The sequence below is a fragment of the Oncorhynchus masou genome, chromosome 13, assembly GCF_036934945.1.
Source record: "Oncorhynchus masou masou isolate Uvic2021 chromosome 13, UVic_Omas_1.1, whole genome shotgun sequence".
Taxonomy (NCBI): Eukaryota; Metazoa; Chordata; class Actinopteri; order Salmoniformes; family Salmonidae; genus Oncorhynchus; species Oncorhynchus masou.
Window position 1 is genome coordinate 16,057,599 of NC_088224.1, and position 19,280 is coordinate 16,076,878.

The 19,280-nt window shown below is 42.4% G+C and overlaps 1 pseudogene; it reads left to right on the forward strand.

The window, feature by feature from the left end:
• LOC135551356 (syndetin-like) overlaps positions 1–19,280 on the forward strand; it is a 232,573-nt pseudogene that overhangs the window by 74,205 nt on the left and 139,088 nt on the right.

Below are 19,280 nucleotides of genomic sequence, written 5' to 3' on the forward strand. Positions count from 1 at the left end.
AACTTTGTATTTTCTAAATCTTCCGCTTTGGGCTGGATGTGTCAATGTGTAGGTTATACACGCATATTCTGAGCAGAATTATTATCTTACCTCAATTAGCCACGAAATCTCTAGTTTGAAAACAAAAATGGAGCTGATGAATAGAGCTGCCGTGGTTCTATCTCTTAGGAAACTTTGATTTTATTTTGATTTTTATGTGTTATATCTTAAATTATTAGTCCAGGAATTTATTTGCGTTATGACATACAGCCAAGTAGAACTTTTGGATATCAGAGCGGTGGTAACTCACCAGCATTACCAGCATTACGAGCAGGAATAATAGTCTGATCCTTTGTTCGTACCCCCCAGGGCAATTGAACTGATTCCAGAGGCTGATCCTAAACACCGTTGGTGGAAAAAAAGTACTCTGAGTGGACTTCTAGTTCGACTCAGGAGGTGCGCACACCACCCACCGCTTCCGAGTATATTACTCGCTAATGTTCAGTTACTGAATAATAAAGTTGATGAGCTCAGAGGGAGTATTTCCTTCCAAAGAGACATTAGGGATTGTAACAGTCTGTTTCACGGAAGCATGGCTCTCTAGGGATATACTGCCTGAGTCTGTACAGCCAGATGGGTCCTCAGTTCATCTCGCAGACAGGAACAAATATCTCTCTGGGAAGAAGAAGGGCAGGGGTGTCACGCTCGTCGGACGAAATGGACCAAGGTGCAGCGTGGTACATGTTCATGATTCTTTATTTAATCCGAACACCAAACAAAACAACACAAGCACAACGACCGTCACATTCTGAAGGCTACACAGAGCTAACAAAAAACAACATCCCACAACCTAAGGTGGCAAAACAGGCTGCCTAAGTATGATTCCTTATCAGAGACAACGATAGACAGCTGTCCCTGATTGAGAACCATACCCAGCCAACACATAGAAACACAAAACATAGAAATAAAGAACATAGATTGCCCACCCAACTCACACCCTGACCAAACCAAATAGAGACATAAAAAAGGAACTAAGGTCAGGACGGGACACAAGTACAGTAAAATGCTTAACTTGCAAGCTCTAACCCCAACAGTGCATAAATCAATATCTAAATAATAACTCATAGTAAATTATATATAATAAAGAAGATATAATAAATAAAAGAGGAAGCTATATACAGGGTCCGTGCTAATACCACATTTACAATGTGCAGGGATACTGGAGTAGTTTGAGGTAGATATGGAAATGTAGGAGGGGGATTAGGAGAAATTGACTGGTAGCAGGATAAATAATAATAATAATAATTAACAGTGACGGGTGGGTGCATGGTGGCGTGTGTGTGATAGGTGGATATACATGTAAACAGGGCTGGAAAGTGACTGGTAGCACGAGTATATACAGTGCCTTGCGAAAGTATTCGGCCCCCTTGAACTTTGCGACCTTTTGCCACATTTCAGGCTTCAAACATAAAGATATAAAACTGTATTTTTTTGTGAAGAATCAACAACAAGTGGGACACAATCATGAAGTGGAACGACATTTATTGGATATTTCAAACTTTTTTAACAAATCAAAAACTGAAAAATTGGGCGTGCAAAATTATTCAGCCCCTTTACTTTCAGTGCAGCAAACTCTCTCCAGAAGTTCAGTGAGGATCTCTGAATGATCCAATGTTGACCTAAATGACTAATGATGATAAATACAATCCACCTGTGTGTAAATCAAGTCTCCGTATAAATGCACCTGCACTGTGATAGTCTCAGAGGTCCGTTAAAAGCGCAGAGAGCATCATGAAGAACAAGGAACACACCTGGCAGGTCCGAGATACTGTTGTGAAGAAGTTTAAAGCCGGATTTGGACACAAAAAGATTTCCCAAGCTTTAAACATCCCAAGGAGCACTGTGCAAGCGATAATATTGAAATGGAAGGAGTATTAGACCACTGCAAACCTACCAAGACCTGGCCGTCCCTCTAAACTTTCAGCTCATACAAGGAGAAGACTGATCAGGGATGCAGCCAAGAGGCCCATGATCACTCTGGATGAACTGCAGAGATCTACAGCTGAGGTGGGAGACTGTCCATAGGACAACAATCAGTCGTATATTGCACAAATCTGGCCTTTATGGAAGAGTGGCAAGAAGAAAGCCATTTCTTAAAGATATCCATAAAAAGTGTTGTTTAAAGTTTGCCACAAGCCACCTGGGAGACACACCAAACATGTGGAAGAAGGTGTTCTGGTCAGATGAAACCAAAATTTTGGCAACAACTTTTTGGCAACAATGCAAAACGTTATGTTTGGCGTAAAAGCAACACAGCTCATCACCCTGAACACCCATACCCACTGTCAAACATGGTGGTGGCAGCATCATGGTTTGGGCCTGCTTTTCTTCAGCAGGGACAGGGAAGATGGTTAAAATTGATGGGAAGATGGATGGAACCAAATACAGGACCATTCTGGAAGAAAACCTGATGGAGTCTGCAAAAGACCTGAGACTTGGGACGGAGAGTTGTCTTCCAACAAGACAATGATCCAAAACATAAAGCAAAATCTACAATGGAATGGTTCAAAAATAAACATATCCAGGTGTTAGAATGGCCAAGTCAAAGTCCAGACCAGAATCCAATCGAGAATCTGTGGAAAGAACTGAAAACTGCTGTTCACAAATGCTCTCCATCCAACCTCACTGAGCTCGAGCTGTTTTGCAAGGAGAAATGGGAAAAAATTTCAGTCTCTCGATGTGCAAAACTGATAGAGACATAACTCAAGCGACTTAGAACTGTAATCGCAGCAAAAGGTGGCGCTACAAATATTAACTTAAGGGGGCTGAATAATTTTGCACGCTCAATTTTTCAGTTTTCGATTTGTTAAAAAAGTTTGAAATATCCAATAAATGTCGTTCCACTTCATGATTGTGTCCCACTTGTTGTTGATTCTTCACAAAAAATACAGTTTTATATCTTTATGTTTGAAGCCTGAAATGTGGCAAAAGGTCGCAAAGTTCAAGGGGGCCGAATACTTTCGCAAGGCACTGTAAATACTGATGGTTTTATACTTGTGGTAATATACACAGTGTACTAAACATTGGGGACCCCTTTTGCTCTCAGAACAGGGGTGTACCACTAAGCTAACATATGGAGGGATAAAAAAATTTTGGGGGAAATATTGAATTTGGCCAACTACTATAGCCCATAGAAACGCATTGAATAACACATAGATTTTTTTTACGTTTAACTCGGCAAGTCGGTTAAGAACAAATTCTTATTTACAATGACGGCCTACACCGGCCAGACCCGGACGGCGCTGGGCCAATTGTGCGCTGCCCTATGGGACTCACAATCACGGCCGGATGTGATACAGCCTGTATTCGAACCAGGGACTGTAATGACGCCTCTTGCACTGAGATGCAGTTCCTCACTCATAAGGAATAAAGTGTTGAAGTGTCTGTCCTATATCTAGGAGATATAAGAAATCTCAGGAAATATTCTTGTTTTTCTTAGAACACATTTACCCCCTTATTTTTGTTGGCTCAGAACTACCTCCATACTTTATTTATTTGCATGGGTTACATTCAGAGGAGTCTTGTGGCACTTGTGGGGGTCAAAGCAAAACAGAGAGTGCCATCGTGTTCATGAGAGTCTCCCCTTTCCACAGTGGAGTCATATTAGTTTCTAGGCCAAACTGTTTGGACGCTACAGACGTTTTCGTGAAAAGACTGATCGTGGTCTGACAAACACTGCTCTTGCTCTGTCACCTTTCACCTCAGGTGCGGAAGGCCGACATAGATACAGTGGATTGAGATGCATCCAATGCAAAAAGACAGTGGATTGAGATGCATCCAATGCAAAAATATATCTCTAGCTTAAATTGACAGATTGACAGATAAACTTAGATTGACGCGCAGGTGCGTCAATAGACTCTTTAAGAATTTGAACCTGTCTCCCCTTCATCTACACTGATTGAAGTGGATTTAAGACATCAATAAGGGATCATGGTTTTCATCTGGATTCACCTGGCCGGTCTATATCATGGAAAGAGCAGATCTTCCTAATGTTTTGTATACTCAGTGTATACTTTACATGTGAACAGGAGTAATAGTGGCCAGTACCAGGAGAGAATAGACAGATACTAATGGTAATTGTAATCAATAATCAATGAACAGCAGCGTAGTGGTAATAATACATTTAATCAATAATCATTTTAGCAGGTGTGTGGGGGGGAGCAGTAGTTGTTCGGCATTTAACAGTCTTATGGCCAGGGTATAGAAGCCGTTTAGAAGTCTGTTGTTCTGAGCCTTTATGCGCCGGTTCCACCTGCCATACGGGAGCATGGAGAACAGTCCATGTCTCGAGTGGCTGGAGTCTTTGGCAATTTTTCGGTGGCGTTCAGTCCGTTTTCCTCTGTTCGAAACATAATTAGCACAACTCAGATGTTCTATTCTGGGATGGCCTGGGAGATGTCTTTACCGACTGGCAGGTATCACCTTTTCTGTATGAATGAAGCCCTCTTATGCCCTGTTTCTTAATCCCTGGATTATATTGCATACGTATCACATACCTGAATATTTCCCACTTTCTATAGCTAGGGATTCCAATAAGTAGGGATGTCACTCCAAAAGACAAAGCCTGTCCAACCTATGTCTTCATCTAGATTACCCTTTAGTTTTTCTTCGCTTTTTGATCCATGTCAGTGGTCTCTAAGGAGGGTAGTGGTGGAGTGTTCAAACCTTATGCTGCTGGTACAAAATACGTAGTTTAGCCTTTTGAGGTACCTTGTCTCAGGCTGAAGTTAACTTCCTGCCAGCAAGGTCTTTTTCTTCTCCATGTATCCTTGCTGTGTTTGGGTGCATTTTCCCTACTGCTGCGGTTCTGTGATGAAATTGCCCTTTAGAACTGTAGGGGTTGGAAGTGACCTCACTCAGACCTCTCCCACAAAGTTCAAGGTCATCTCAAGCTCAACCACTTTCTGTCAGTGGAATTCAATGTTGATCCTCCAAATACTCCATGTTTTATACTTCCTCTTGAGATGCATGTACTGTAGCCAATCAGGCACAGACCAACTTCGTCCTTCACTGCTTAATGTACACACATCAATACCATATCAAACACGCACACTGATGCGGCAGTGAGCCCGGCAGGTAGGAGCATTAGGCCAGTAACCGAAAGGTTCCTGGATCGAATTCCCAAGCTGACAAGGTAAAAATCTCTCCCTGAGCAAGGCAGTTAACCCACTGTTCCCCGGGCGCTGATGACCTGGATGTCCATTAAGGCAGCCTCCAGCACCTCTCTGATTCAGAGGGGGTTAAATGTGGAAGACACATTTCAGTTGAATACATTCAGTTGTATAATTGACTAGGTATATCCCTTTCCCAATAATACACACCATATCAGACACACACATATCAATATACATCATGTCAGACACACACACATCAATACACACCATATCAGACACACACACATCAATACACACCATATCAGACACACACACATCAATACACACCATATCAGACACACACACATCAATACACACCATATCAGACACACACACATCAATACACACACACATCAATACACACCATATCAGACACACACACATCAATACACACCATATCAGACACACACACATCAATATACATCATGTCAGACACACACACATCAATACACACCATATCAGACACACACATATCAATATACATCATGTCAGACACACACACATCAATACACACCATATCAGACACACACATATCAATATACATCATGTCAGACACACACACATCAATACACACCATATCAGACACACACATATCAATATACATCATGTCAGACACACACACATCAATACACACCATATCAGACACACACATATCAATATACATCATGTCAGACACACACACATCAATACACACCATATCAGACACACACATATCAATATACATCATGTCAGACACACACACATCAATACACACCATATCAGACACACACACATCAATACACACCATATCAATATACATCATGTCAGACACACACACATCAATACACACCATATCAGACACACACACATCAATACACACCATATCAGACACACACACATCAATACACACCATATCAGACACACACACATCAATACACAGGGTGGCCTAGTGGTTAGAGCGTTGGACTAGTAACCGGAAGGTTGCGAGTTCAAACCCCCGAGCTGACAAGGTACAAATCTGTTGTTCTGCCCCTGAACAGGCAGTTAACCCACAATGTTCCCAGGCCGTCATTGAAAATAAGAATTTGTTCTTAACTGACTTGCCTGGTTAAATAAAGGTAAAAAATAAATAAAAAATAAACATCAGACACACACATATCAATACACACCATATCAGACACACACACATCATTACACACACATATCAGACACACACACACATCAATACACACCATATCAGACACACACACATCAATACACACCATGTCAGACACACACACACGGGTGCCATTTGAGACAAAGCTTAGATGAAATCACTTTCCTCAGCAGACACAGGGTTGACTAATGACAGGGACTGTTTGGATGCAAACGGGAGGCTTACCCTCAACACGTTATGTAAAATAATCAAAACATGTGTTCCTTCTCCGTCTGTGTGAGGGATAGTTAGGAGATGCAGAGCGACAGTCCTGAGCCTGACCTCCTCTCCATTACAAACACATTGTGAATCTCAGCTCCGCTGTCATCTAGAGTTTCCTCACTATGTGGCTTCTTGTGGTGTCTCAGAACAGTTCATTCATCTAGTTTCCTCACTGTCAGCCACCCACTACACGCAGTCAGCCACCTACTACACGCAGTCAGCCACCTACTACACGCAGTCAGCCACCTACTACACGCAGTCAGCCACCCACTACACGCAGTCAGCCACCTACTACACGCAGTCAGCCACCTACTACACGCAGTCAGCCACCCACTACACGCAGTCAGCCACCCACTACACGCAGTCAGCCACCTACTACACGCAGTCAGCCACCTACTACACAGTCAGCCACCTACTACACGCAGTCAGCCACCTACTACACGCAGTCAGCCACCTACTACACGCAGTCAGCCACCTACTACACGCAGTCAGTCACCTACTACACGCAGTCAGTCACCTACTACACGCAGTCAGCCACCCACTACACGCAGTCAGCCACCTACTACACACAGTCAGCCAACTACTACACAGTCAGCCAACTACTACACAGTCAGTCACCTACTACACGCAGTCAGCCACCTACTACACACAGTCAGCCAACTACTACACGCAGTCAGTCACCTACTACACGTAGTCAGTCACCTACTACACGCAGTCAGCCACCTACTACACGCAGTCAGTCACCTACTACACGCAGTCAGCCACCCACTACACGCAGTCAGTCACCTACTACACGCAGTCAGTCACCTACTACACGCAGTCAGCCACCTACTACACGCAGTCAGCCACCTACTACATGCAGTCAGCCACCTACTACACGCAGTCAGCCACCCACTACACGCAGTCAGCCACCTACTACACGCAGTCAGCCACCTACTACACAGTCAGTCACCTACTACACGCAGTCAGCCACCTACTACACACAGTCAGCCACCACTACACGCAGTCAGCCACCTACTACACGCAGTCAGCCACCTACTACACGCAGTCAGCCACCTACTACACGCAGTCAGCCACCTACTACACGCAGTCAGTCACCTACTACACGCAGTCAGCCACCCACTACACGCAGTCAGTCACCTACTACACGCAGTCAGCCACCTACTACATGCAGTCAGCCACCTACTACATGCAGTCAGCCACTTACTCACAGCCTTGACTGCAGAGGACAGGCAACATTCCCTCATATACAACAAGTCTTCAGATCTAAGTCAGTTTCCCCCCTCCTCTGTCCTTCCCTTCTTCTCTCTCTGTTGTGATGCCTGGGGATAGGCTGGCTGGATGCCTGGCTGGCAGAGAAAGGCATTGTGACCTCTTTAGTGTCAAAGTCTGACTGAGAACATGACAATGGCTGTAACGTCTGTCTTTCTCCACTGATCTGTTCCTGTCATCACATCACCTACAGAGGAAACACTGAGGCCAATGAGGAGGGTATGGCCGTGGGGCTCATCAGTAACATGATGGCTAATGTGGTTGAATGCCAACTTTACTGTTTGCACGGGGTTGGAAGATTCCTGTTAGTATGACTATGGGAAAGCAAAGATGACACTTACTGCTACGAGGATGTGGGGGTGGAATATGTTTCTGTTCTTAAGATGGAGGTTGTGAAGCAGAGATATCACTGGTACTATTAAGACGGAGGTTCTATTTTCAACTCTCCTATTGTAAGGACACCATCATTTGCCCCTATTTTTGTATATCAATTACATTTTAATTTGCCATCTGTGAATCCAATCCAATCTGTTCCAGTGTCAGTCCCAGCAACATCTGAACGATCAACTGACATCATGAGTCACTATTAATAACACAACAACAGATGAGAGAATAAGGCCTGGTACTAAAGTGTGATGTATTTATGAATCCGTGTGTGATCTGTGTCCCCAGATGAGACAGGTGCCACAGACGCGGTTGTGGACCACAGTTATGTGAAGAAGAAGCTGGAACATGGCCTCACTCGAATCTGGCAGGTCTGAACACAAGCTTTCTTTCATTTCTACCCTCTCTCATTCACTTTCTCTCTTTTCCATTCATCTCTAGATTACCCTTTAGTTTCTCGCTCTTTTCCATTCATCTCTCGTCTCGCTCTTCCCCCCCTCTCTCTCATCTCTCTCTCCCTCTTCCATTATCTCTCTCTAACAAGTATTCTGCTCCCCTTCTCCCTTCAGGAAGTCCAGCTGAAAGTGAAAGCTTATCTGCTTGGGACAGACATATCCAACTTCAAATACGATGACTTCATTGTGGTCCTGGATGTTATCAGCAGGTATATAGAATGAAATAGAATTGGCTACACTCAATATGAACGCCGGCCCACCCATCATAGAACATTGACTTGAATGGGGATCCCCGTTCTAGGAATTCTATTTCTAGGACCACATCCTCATTAGCAGTGATTGGTTTGAACAAGGTGGACCGAAAGCCTAAACCCTCCGCTTTGCCCCCTAGTCCATGTGAAACCCCTTGTTTTAAAAGGACCACAACCAGAGCGGAGAGGGAGTTACGTGGACATAAATTAATCTGCTTGTTCCGCCAACAGAACAAAGTTGTAGTTTGGCTCTTTACAAGCTTGTCAATTAAGGAATCGGGTTTCTGGGTCGGCTGTGTCCTTACGGGCCATTGGGGATAGAGAATAGGGGTTCCTTGGGGATCGGTCTCTGGGCCACATGGCTGTGAAGTAACTCTATGGGGTTCATTGAACTATTCAGAAGCTGCTGGTAGATGCTTTTCCTTTCCCCTCGCTTTTGTGTTCTTTCCATCTAATTTTGCATTGCTTCTCATTTTTATCTCTTTCCCCCTCTACCTATTTTTCTCCCTCTCTTCCCCCCTCTCTCTCCCTCTCCCTCTCTTCCCCCTCTCTTTCTCTCCCTCTCTTCCCCCCTCTCTTTCTCTCCCTCTCTTCCCCCTTCTCTTTCTCTCCCTCTCTTCCCCCTCTCTCTTTCTCTCCCTCTCCCTCTCTACCCCCTCTCTTTCTCTCCCTCTCTTCCCCCCTCTCTCTTTCTCTCCCTCTATTCCACCCTCTCTCTTTCTCTCCCTCTCTACCCCCCTCTCTCTTTCTCTCCCTCTCTACCCCCTCTCTCTTTCTCTCCCTCTCTACCCCCCTCTCTCTTTCTCTCTACCCTCTCTCTTTCTCTCCCTCTCTACCCCCTCTCTCTTTCTCTCCCTCTCTACCCCCTCTCTCTTTCTCTCCCTCTCTACCCCCCCTCTCTTTCTCTCCCTCTACCCCCCTCTCTCTTTCTCTCCCTCTCTACCCCCCCTCTTTCTTTCTCTCCCTCTCTACCCCCTCTCTCTCTCTTTCTCTCCCTCTCTACCCCTCTCTCTCTCTTTCTCTCCCTCTCTACCCCTCTCTCTCTTTCTCTCCCTCTCTACCCCCCTCTCTCTTTCTCTCTCTTTCTCTCCCTCTCTACCCCCTCTCTCTTTCTCTCCCTCTCTACCCCTTTCTCTCCCTCTCTACCCCCCCTCTCTCTTTCTCTCTTTCTCTCTACCTTCTCTACCCCACCTCTCTCTTTCTCTCTACCTTCTCTACCCCCCCTCTCTCTTTCTCTCTACCTTCTCTACCCCCCTCTATCTTTCTCTCTACCCTCTCTCTTTCCCTCCCCCTCCCCCTATCAGGCTGATGCAAGTGGGGGAAGAGTTCTGTGGCAGTAAGTTGCTACAGGAGTCCATTAAATGTCAAAGTGTCAACTACTTCAAGAACTATCACAGGTGAGGCACCTCGCCCCTAGCTAGCGAATGTTTGACAAAATTATATGAATGTTCCCCTGTTTGAACACAGGTCTGATTACATAATTATTTTTCTCCCCAGCAGTGGGGCAAAAAAGTATTTAGTCAGCCACCAATTGTGCAAGTTCTCCCACTTAAAAATATGAGAGAGGCCTGTAATTTTCACCATAGGTACACCTCATCTATGACAGACAAAATGAGATTTTTTTTCTCCAGAAAATCACATTGTAGGATTTTTTATGAATTTATTTGCAAATTATGGTGGAAAATAAGTATTTGGTCAATAACAAAAGTTTATCTCAATACTTTGTTATATACCCTTTGTTGGCAATGACAGAGGTCAAACGTTTTCTGTAAGTCTTCCCAAGGTTTTCACACACTGTTGCTGGTATTTTGGCCCATTCCTATATATAGGCCCATTCCTATATATATATATATATATATATATATATATATATATATATGTATGTATGTATGTGTGTGTGTTTGGGGTCACTTAGAAATGTCCTTATTTTTTAAAGAAAATCAATTTTTTTGTCCATTAAAATAACATCAAATTGATCAGAAATACAGTGTAGACATTGTTAATGTTGTAAATGACTATTGTAACTGGAACCGGCTGATTATTAATGGAATATCTACATAGGCTTACAGAGGCACATTATCAGCAACCATCACTCCTGTGTTCCAATGGCACGTTATGTTAGCTAATCCATGTTTATAATTTTAAAAGGCTAATTAATCATTAGAAAACCCTTTTGCAATTATGTTAGCACAGCTGAAAACTGTTGTCTGATTAAAGAAGCAATAAACTGGCCTTCTTTAGACTGTTGAGTATCTGGAGCATCAGCATTTGTGGGTTCGATTGCAGGCTCACAATGGCCAGAAACAAAGACCTTTCTTCTGAAACTCGCCAGTCTATTCTTCTTCTGTGAAATGAAGGCTATTCCATGCGAGAAATTGCCAAGAAACTGAAGATCTCGTACAACGCTGTGTACTACTCATAGAACATAACAGAGCAAACTGTCTCTAACCAGATAAGAAAGAGGAGTGGGAGGCCCCGGTGCGCAACTGAGCACAAGGACATTACAAGTATATTAGTATTTTTTGGTTACTACATGATTCCATATGTGTTATTTCATAGTTTTGATGTCTTCACTATTATTCTACAATGTATAAAATAGTTAAAAATAAATAAAAACCTTTGAATGTGTAGTTGTGTCCAAACTTTAGATTGGTAGTGTATATTGTCCCCCCCCCCGGGCTTAGCGGAGGATATGACATTGTAGCTACTTTTTCTGTCCACCAATAACTTAGAATGATTCAAGAGCTGCTTCTAGATATTGGGTATGTCTTGTGCACTGACGGCAGTCCCCGTCCACTGTGTGTGCTTGAATACCAAGTCTCCTATTCTGAATACAAAAGGTGTTACATGACTGACTTATCTGGCACACTGTTTTTCTAACATAACACCTCGTAATAATCCCTGTAACTGGTCGCTGTTGTTAGATATGTTGTTCCATGTATTCAAACACTTGTAAGCTGTGGGACCAGGACTCTGTCATGTTTGATGTTTACACTGACATTTCGTTTGGATGAATTGGTATTGACCCCCAAGAGAGAGGCGCCAGGTTGGGGGTCTCACAAGCAGGGGGAGGTTGGGGGGGGTGTCTGGTGCCTCAATGATCACAGCAGAGTATTGACTGCCCTTTCTCCCTCTACAAACTGCCCTCCGTGCCCACTGTGGCATTTCCCCGCTCTGTTTGAGTCCATGCATTTCATCTGGAACAGGAGCCCTTGTGCTAGAAAGTAAATGGCAACGGGTCGTTAATCGGCAAACGCTGACTACTTCGCTCTTCTTCTTGTCTCTTTCTCTTTCTTTTCTTTGTTTTTCATCTTTCTTTCTTTTGTTCTTTGTTTTCTCTTCATCCCTCTCTTTCTCTCTACCCTCCCAGGACACGCCTGGAGGAGTTGCGGATGTTTCTGGAGGACGAGACGTGGGATTGGTGTCCTGTCAAATCTAACTCCAACATCACTCAGCTCCACGTGAGTAAGACAGTTAGACGCCACAGAGCCAGGGAGAAGGATTCAGAGAAGTGATGTGACATTGTGTCATCATGTGTCATCTGTCACTCATCGTAGGCATAGCATTTACATATGAATATGAAATGTAGTGGCCCTAGTTGTCAGCAGGACTTCCAGTTAAAACTGTATTTGTACAATGCCCCTGGACTAAATGATTTATGATCATATTAAAACACTATAAAGGGATCTGGACTGATAGAAATCAATCAAAGATTAGTTCAACAGGTAGTGTAGATGTTGGTTCCTGAAACCCTGTATGAAAATGCACACTGTTTACTTGGCTGACATTAAGATAAAAACCTTCAATCACGGAATTCCATAAAAGGCAGCTTTCTTCCTTCATTACCAGCAGACAACAGGGAGGCTTAGGGATAGTTCACCTAAATGACAAGATGACACATTGGTTTCCTTACCCTGTAAGAAGTCTATGGGACCGATATTAGCATTTTTTTGCGCATTATGTCCAAATCATCCAAAAGTATCTATCATTGATTTTGAAGATCAACAAAGTCACTTATAGATGTTTTGAACATTATGCTAGAAAAATGCTAATATGTGACCGACCATCTTGATTCGGTTTTATGTAGCAAAATTTGAAATTGTGTTTTTTACATCGGATAAAAGTTTATTGACACATGCAGAGGATACAGATGGTGTAAACGGTACAGCGATAGTACATTTCAATTAGATTTCAATTCCAGTCAATTTAGGAAATAGAAGAAAAAAAATGATGAGGAAATTGCTGAATTGAAATGGAATTGAACCCAACCCTGATGTGTATACATGCATGTATGAATATGTAGCCGAACCAATGCTTGTGTACAGTATTCCTGATTCTTTCTATCCTTGATATGCAAGCTTATTGAGGTTGTAACCAATGCATTGTTTGGTTTTTATGTACAGAGAAAATCTGTATAGACAACTTGTTCTATAATGTCATCTACATGTTTAATCATGCAGCATTAGCAGGAAGGTTTATGGGATTGTTTTAACATCCATGCCTCTCCAATTAGCTCACGTACGGTTTAGGATTCATTCATTCTGTAAGCAACATCTGAGGACAAAAGTACCATATGAATAATGCAGTGAGTGATATTGCCAGCCTCCTACCAGGTACCCTCAGGGAAGCCAGGGTCCCGCTATAATCTCCTCATGAAAGATTAACGGCTTGGAATGTAAGAAACAAAAGAAGAAAGTGGTAGGCAGAGTTCTAGCTGGGGATTCTCTGTGGTGTGACTTGTTTACAGGCAGGCAACTGGCTCATGCCTCTGTTCTGCCACTGGCAAAGGTGACGCTCGGCCTCGGGTTTTGGTTTTTAGTCCGATATCGTCTCTGCCCAAGGCATATTTACCTCCAAAACTTCTCTATTGCAAACTTGTGGATTTGATCAGCCTGTAGTTGACCATATAGCCAACTCCTTGGCATTAGGCACATTTGTGACTCTGGTTTATCATTTGAGGTGCATGCCAAAGATTTATGTGAACGATTCAAAACAAGAGGGTATAAAGAAGATTTATTGAACAATTGCCTTAAGAGAGTAAGACAAACTGAGTGGAATGCATTATTGCAAACACTCGTTAAAGGAATCTCTCTTCCACCTCTGCAACGTTGGTGTCCACATACAGTCCTATTTCAAGGTTGATCGAGGAAGAGATTAATAGACATTAACACATATTACACAGCGACCCCAGATTTGTTAAAGCATTTGAATCCTCCCCGATCATTCCTGATGGTAATTTCCCGTGTCACAACTGTGTCCACTGTTATGCCATGATCAAAGTGTACTCTCTCATCCGTCCCCATTCGGGTAAGAGGATAAAGTTTTGTGCTAGAATAACATGCATCACAAAATATGTTGTATATTTCCTTAAATGTGTCCTGTAACTTTGATGATGTGGGTTAGACCAAACCTGAACTTAAGACAAGGATATGTGAGCATAAGAGCTCTATTCACAACCATGATAAAAAATATCCATATATGAGAGGAATTAATTACTTCTCCAGAGACATATTGGATAGACCGCTTGGGCATTTTTTTGTAGTTTTTTTTGTAGTAGGTTCTAAATAGGCCAAACATTTAGGTAATGACATCATAAAACATTTAGGTAATGACATCATACAACATTTAGGTAATGACATCATAATGTATTTGTATTGTGTGTGTCTTTATTAGATGTTCACTTTTCCCCCGCAGCTTTTTCTGCTGCGATCTCTTGGTTGGGCCAATTTATAATGATGCCCACCTGTGAGGTCTTGTTGCCGTGACATTGACTGCCATTGCCTTGCAAGCTGAAGAAGGGCTCATAACCCCAAAACGTTTGTGCGGCAATAAAAATGTCAATTTCAGTTTATTTACCGTAATGCAGTCTTATTTCTGTTCTTTGGATTATATATGAGGATCCTGCACCCAATTCTAAGTTTGTATGAGGTGGAGTTGAGCACGTTGTTTATATATTCATTAGCCTGTCCCACTTGAGGTATGCCTAGTGTTCCTTTGATGTCTTTTTGCTTTGTTTTCATCAATGGATACTATGTAGTAAAGCCACACCAAGGAGGATAACTATAACATGAACCATAAATTATACGTAACTATAAACTTTGGCGAGCATCCACACCAGCGGACTGTTTATCGTTCTGCAGTACACCTGTCAATCAACTAATCAACGCATCCTACTTCACACTGTAGGCCTATTAATAATGTGGTAACACAGACCATTCGGTGCTTCAGGGTGTGTTCGTTGTCATAGTGACAACTGCAAATAATACAGTGCCTTCAGAAAGTATTCACACCCCTTGACTTTTTCCACATTTTGTTGTATTACAGCTTGAATTTAAAATGGATTAAATATAGATGTTGTGTCACCGGCCTACACACAATATGCCATAATGTCAAAGTGGTATTATGTTTTTAGATATAGTTTTTTTACATATTAATTGAAAAGGAAAAGCTGAAATGTCTTGAGTCTAAGTATTCAACCCCTTTGTTATGTCAAGCCTAAATAAGTTAACATAATAAGTTGCATGAACTCACTCTGTGTGCAATAATAGTGTTGAAAATGATTTTTGAATGACTACCTCATCACTGTACCCTACACATTCAATTATCTGTAAGGTCCCTCAGTCGAGCAGTGAAATTCAAAGAGATTCAACCATAACTGGTCACCCCCAAAACCAATTCTTTCTTTGGCCGCCTCTCCTTCCAGTTCTCTGCTGCCAATGACTGGAACCAACTACAAAAATCTCTGAAACTGGAATAATATATAAATATAAATATATGGATGAGCGATGGCCGAGCGGCATAGGCAAGATGCAAAAGATGGTATAAGATACAATATATACTCATCAACATATAGATTTGAGATGAGTAATATAACATATGTTAACATTGTTAAAGTGGCATTTTTTAAAGTGACTAGTGATCAATTTATTAAAGTGGCCAATGATATCGAGACTTTAAGTAGACAGCCTCCTCTACGTGCTAGTGGTGGCTGTTGAACAGTCTGATGGCCTTGAGATAGAAGCTGTTTTTCAGTCTCTCGGTCCCAAACTTTGATGCACCTGTACTGACTTCGCCTTCTAAATGATAGAGGGGTGATCAAGCCGTGGCTCGGGTGGTTGTTGCCCTTGATGATCCTTTTGGCCATCCTGTGACATCGGATGGTGTAGGAGTCCTGGAGGGCAGGTAGTTTGCCCCCAGTGATGCGTTGTGCAGACCTCACTACCCTCTGGAGAGCCTTACGGTTGTGGGCTGAGCAGTTGCCATACCAGGCGGTCATACAGCCCGACGGGATGCTCTCGATTGTGCATCTTTAAAAGTTTGAGTGTTTTTGGTGACAAGCCAAATTTCTTCAGCCTCCTGAGGTTGAAGAGACGGTGTTGTGCTTTCTTCACCACGCTGTCTGTGTGGGTGGACCATTTCAGAATGTCAGTGATGTGTACGCCGAGCAACTTAAAAAACTTTCCACCTTATTCACTACTGTCCCATCGATGTGGATAGGGGGATGCTCCCTCTGCTGTTTGGCCATAATTACTATAGTTATGTTTGGAGGAAAAAGGGGGAGGCTTGCAAGCCGAAGATCACCATCCCAACCGTGAAGTACAGGGGTGGCAGCATCTTGTTGTGGGGGTGCTTTGCTGCAGGAGTGACTGGTGCACTTCGCAAAATAGATGGCATCATGAGGAAGGAACATTATGTGGATATATTGAAGCAACATCTCAAGACATCAGTCAGGAAGTTAAAGCTTGGTCACAAATGGGTCTTCCAAATGTACAATGACCCCAAGCATACTTCCAAAGTTGTGGCAAAATGGCCTAAGGACAACAAAGTCAAGGTATTGGAGTGGCTATCACAAAACCCTGACCTCAGTCCTATAGAAAATATGTTTGGCAGAGCTGAAAAAGAGTGTGCGAGCAAGAAGGCCTACAAACCTTACTCCATTACACTAGCTTTGTCAGGAGGAATGGGCCAAAATTCACCCAAATTATTGTGGGAGGCTTGTGGAGGACTACCTGAAATGTTTGACCCAAGTTAAACAGGCAATGCTACCAAATACTAATTGAGTGTATGTGAACTTCTGACCCACTGGGAATGTGATGAAAGAAATTAATGCTGAAATAAATCATTCTCTCTACTATTATTCTGAAATGTCACATTCTTAAAATAAAGTGGTGATCCTAAATGACCTAAAACAGGGAATTTTTACTAGGATTAAACGTTAGGAATTGTGAAACTGAGTTGAAATGTATTTGGCTAAAGTGTATGTACACTTCTGACTTCAGCTGTACATCAATATTGTCTGAGGCTATCCGGAACATATCCCAGTCCACGTGATCGAAGCAATCTTGATGCATGGAATCAGATTGGTCGGTCCAGCGATGAACAGTCCTGAGCATGGGCATTTCCTGTTTCAGTTTCGGTCTATAGGCTGGGGGCCACAAATTGGAGTTGTGATCAGATTTTCCGAAAGGGGGGCGAGGGAGGGCTTTGTATGCATCACAGAAGTTCCAGAATGCAGCCAACCCGGGTCGCGCATTCAATATGCTGATAAAATTTAGGGAGCCTTGTTTTCAGATTAGCTTTGTTAAAATTCCCAGCTACAATAATTGCAGCCTCAGGATATGTGGTTTCCAGTTTACATAGAGTCCGTTGAAGTTCTTTCAGGGCCGTCGAGGTATCTGCTTGGGGGGATATACATGGCTGTGACTATAATCGAAGAGAATTCTCTTGGTAGATAATGCTGTTGGCATTTGTTTGTAAGGAATTCTAGGTCAGGTGAACAAAAGGACTTGAGTTCCTGTATATTGTTATGCTCACAACATGACTCGTTAATCATAAGGTATACACCCCCACTCTTCTTCTTACCAGAGAGATGTTTGTTTCTGTCAGCGCGATGCATGAAGAAACCAGGTGGCTGTACCGACTCTGATAACGTATCCCGAGTGAGCCATGTTTCCGTGAAACAGAGAATGTTACAATCTCTGATGTCTCTGGAAGGCAACCCTTGCTCGAATTTCGTCTACCTTGTTGTCAAGAGACTAGACATTGGCAAGTATTATATATTATACTGGGATCCGATCCATTGTCCTGGGTGATGGTCCAAACTGAGGAGCCGCTTCGGGAAAGTTGTATTCCTGGTTTGGTAAGTTGACGCTGCTCTTATATCCAATATTTCTTCCCGGCTATAGGTAGTAAGACTTAAGATTTCCTGGGGTAACAGTGTAAGAAATAATACATAAAAAAACAAAATACTGCATAGTTTCTTAGGAACGCGAAGCGAGGCGACCATCTCTGACGGCGCCATGTAGCCTGGCCAATGACCTAAAACATAAGGCCAAATATACACTGGAGTTGCTTACCAAGACGAGATTGAATGATCTTGAATGGCCTAGTTACAGTTTTGACTTAAATCATCTTGAAAATCTATAGCAATACTTGAAAATGGCTGACTAGCAACGATCAACAACCAACTTGACAGAGCTAGAATAATTTTAAAAATAATTATGTGCCAATATTGTACAATTAAGTTGTGCAAAGCATTTAGAGACTTACCCAGAATGACTCACAGCTGTAATCCCTGCCAAAGGTGATTCTAGCATTTACTGACTCAGGGGTGTGAATACTTATGTAAATTAATTATTTCTGTATTTCATTGTCAATAAATTTGCAAAAATATAGATAAACATGTTTTCACTTTGTCAATATGGGGTATTGTGTGAAGAGGGTCTAGAGAAAAAATATTGAACCCATTTTGAATTCAGGCTCTGACACAACAATGTGGAATAATTGAAGATGTATGACTACTTTCTGATGCCTCTGTACTTCTGATGGCACTGTACATGTAATGAAAGTAATATAGAAACTCCTATTTATATGTAGCTATTCAACAATAAACGCTGTTTAGCCTGCACATCACTTAAGTCATGTGATGGCTTGTCTTGTTGATCAAGTGGTTTGCAAGTGAGTTCCATTTTTCTATTGATTGTTAATTCATTTGGATCTTCTTTTTCGCTGTGCTCATATGTCTGTCCTGTGCAACAGTTCATTTGGTTTATTTTACATTTAGCAATTAGCAAGAGAAAACTTAGCTTTTCTCCTCAAACAATTTAAAAAATACTGTAAATCAAATTGTATTTTGTCACATGCGCCGAATACAACAGGTGTAGACCTTACAGTGAAGTGCTTACTTACGAGCCCTGAACCAACAATGCAGTTCAAGAAATGGAGAAATAAAATATTTACTAAGTAAACTAAAGTAAAAAAATTATCAAAATGTCCTGTAGGTTTTGTAGCCCATAGCTTTTCCTGTGATTTTCTACCAAGGCTACAACAA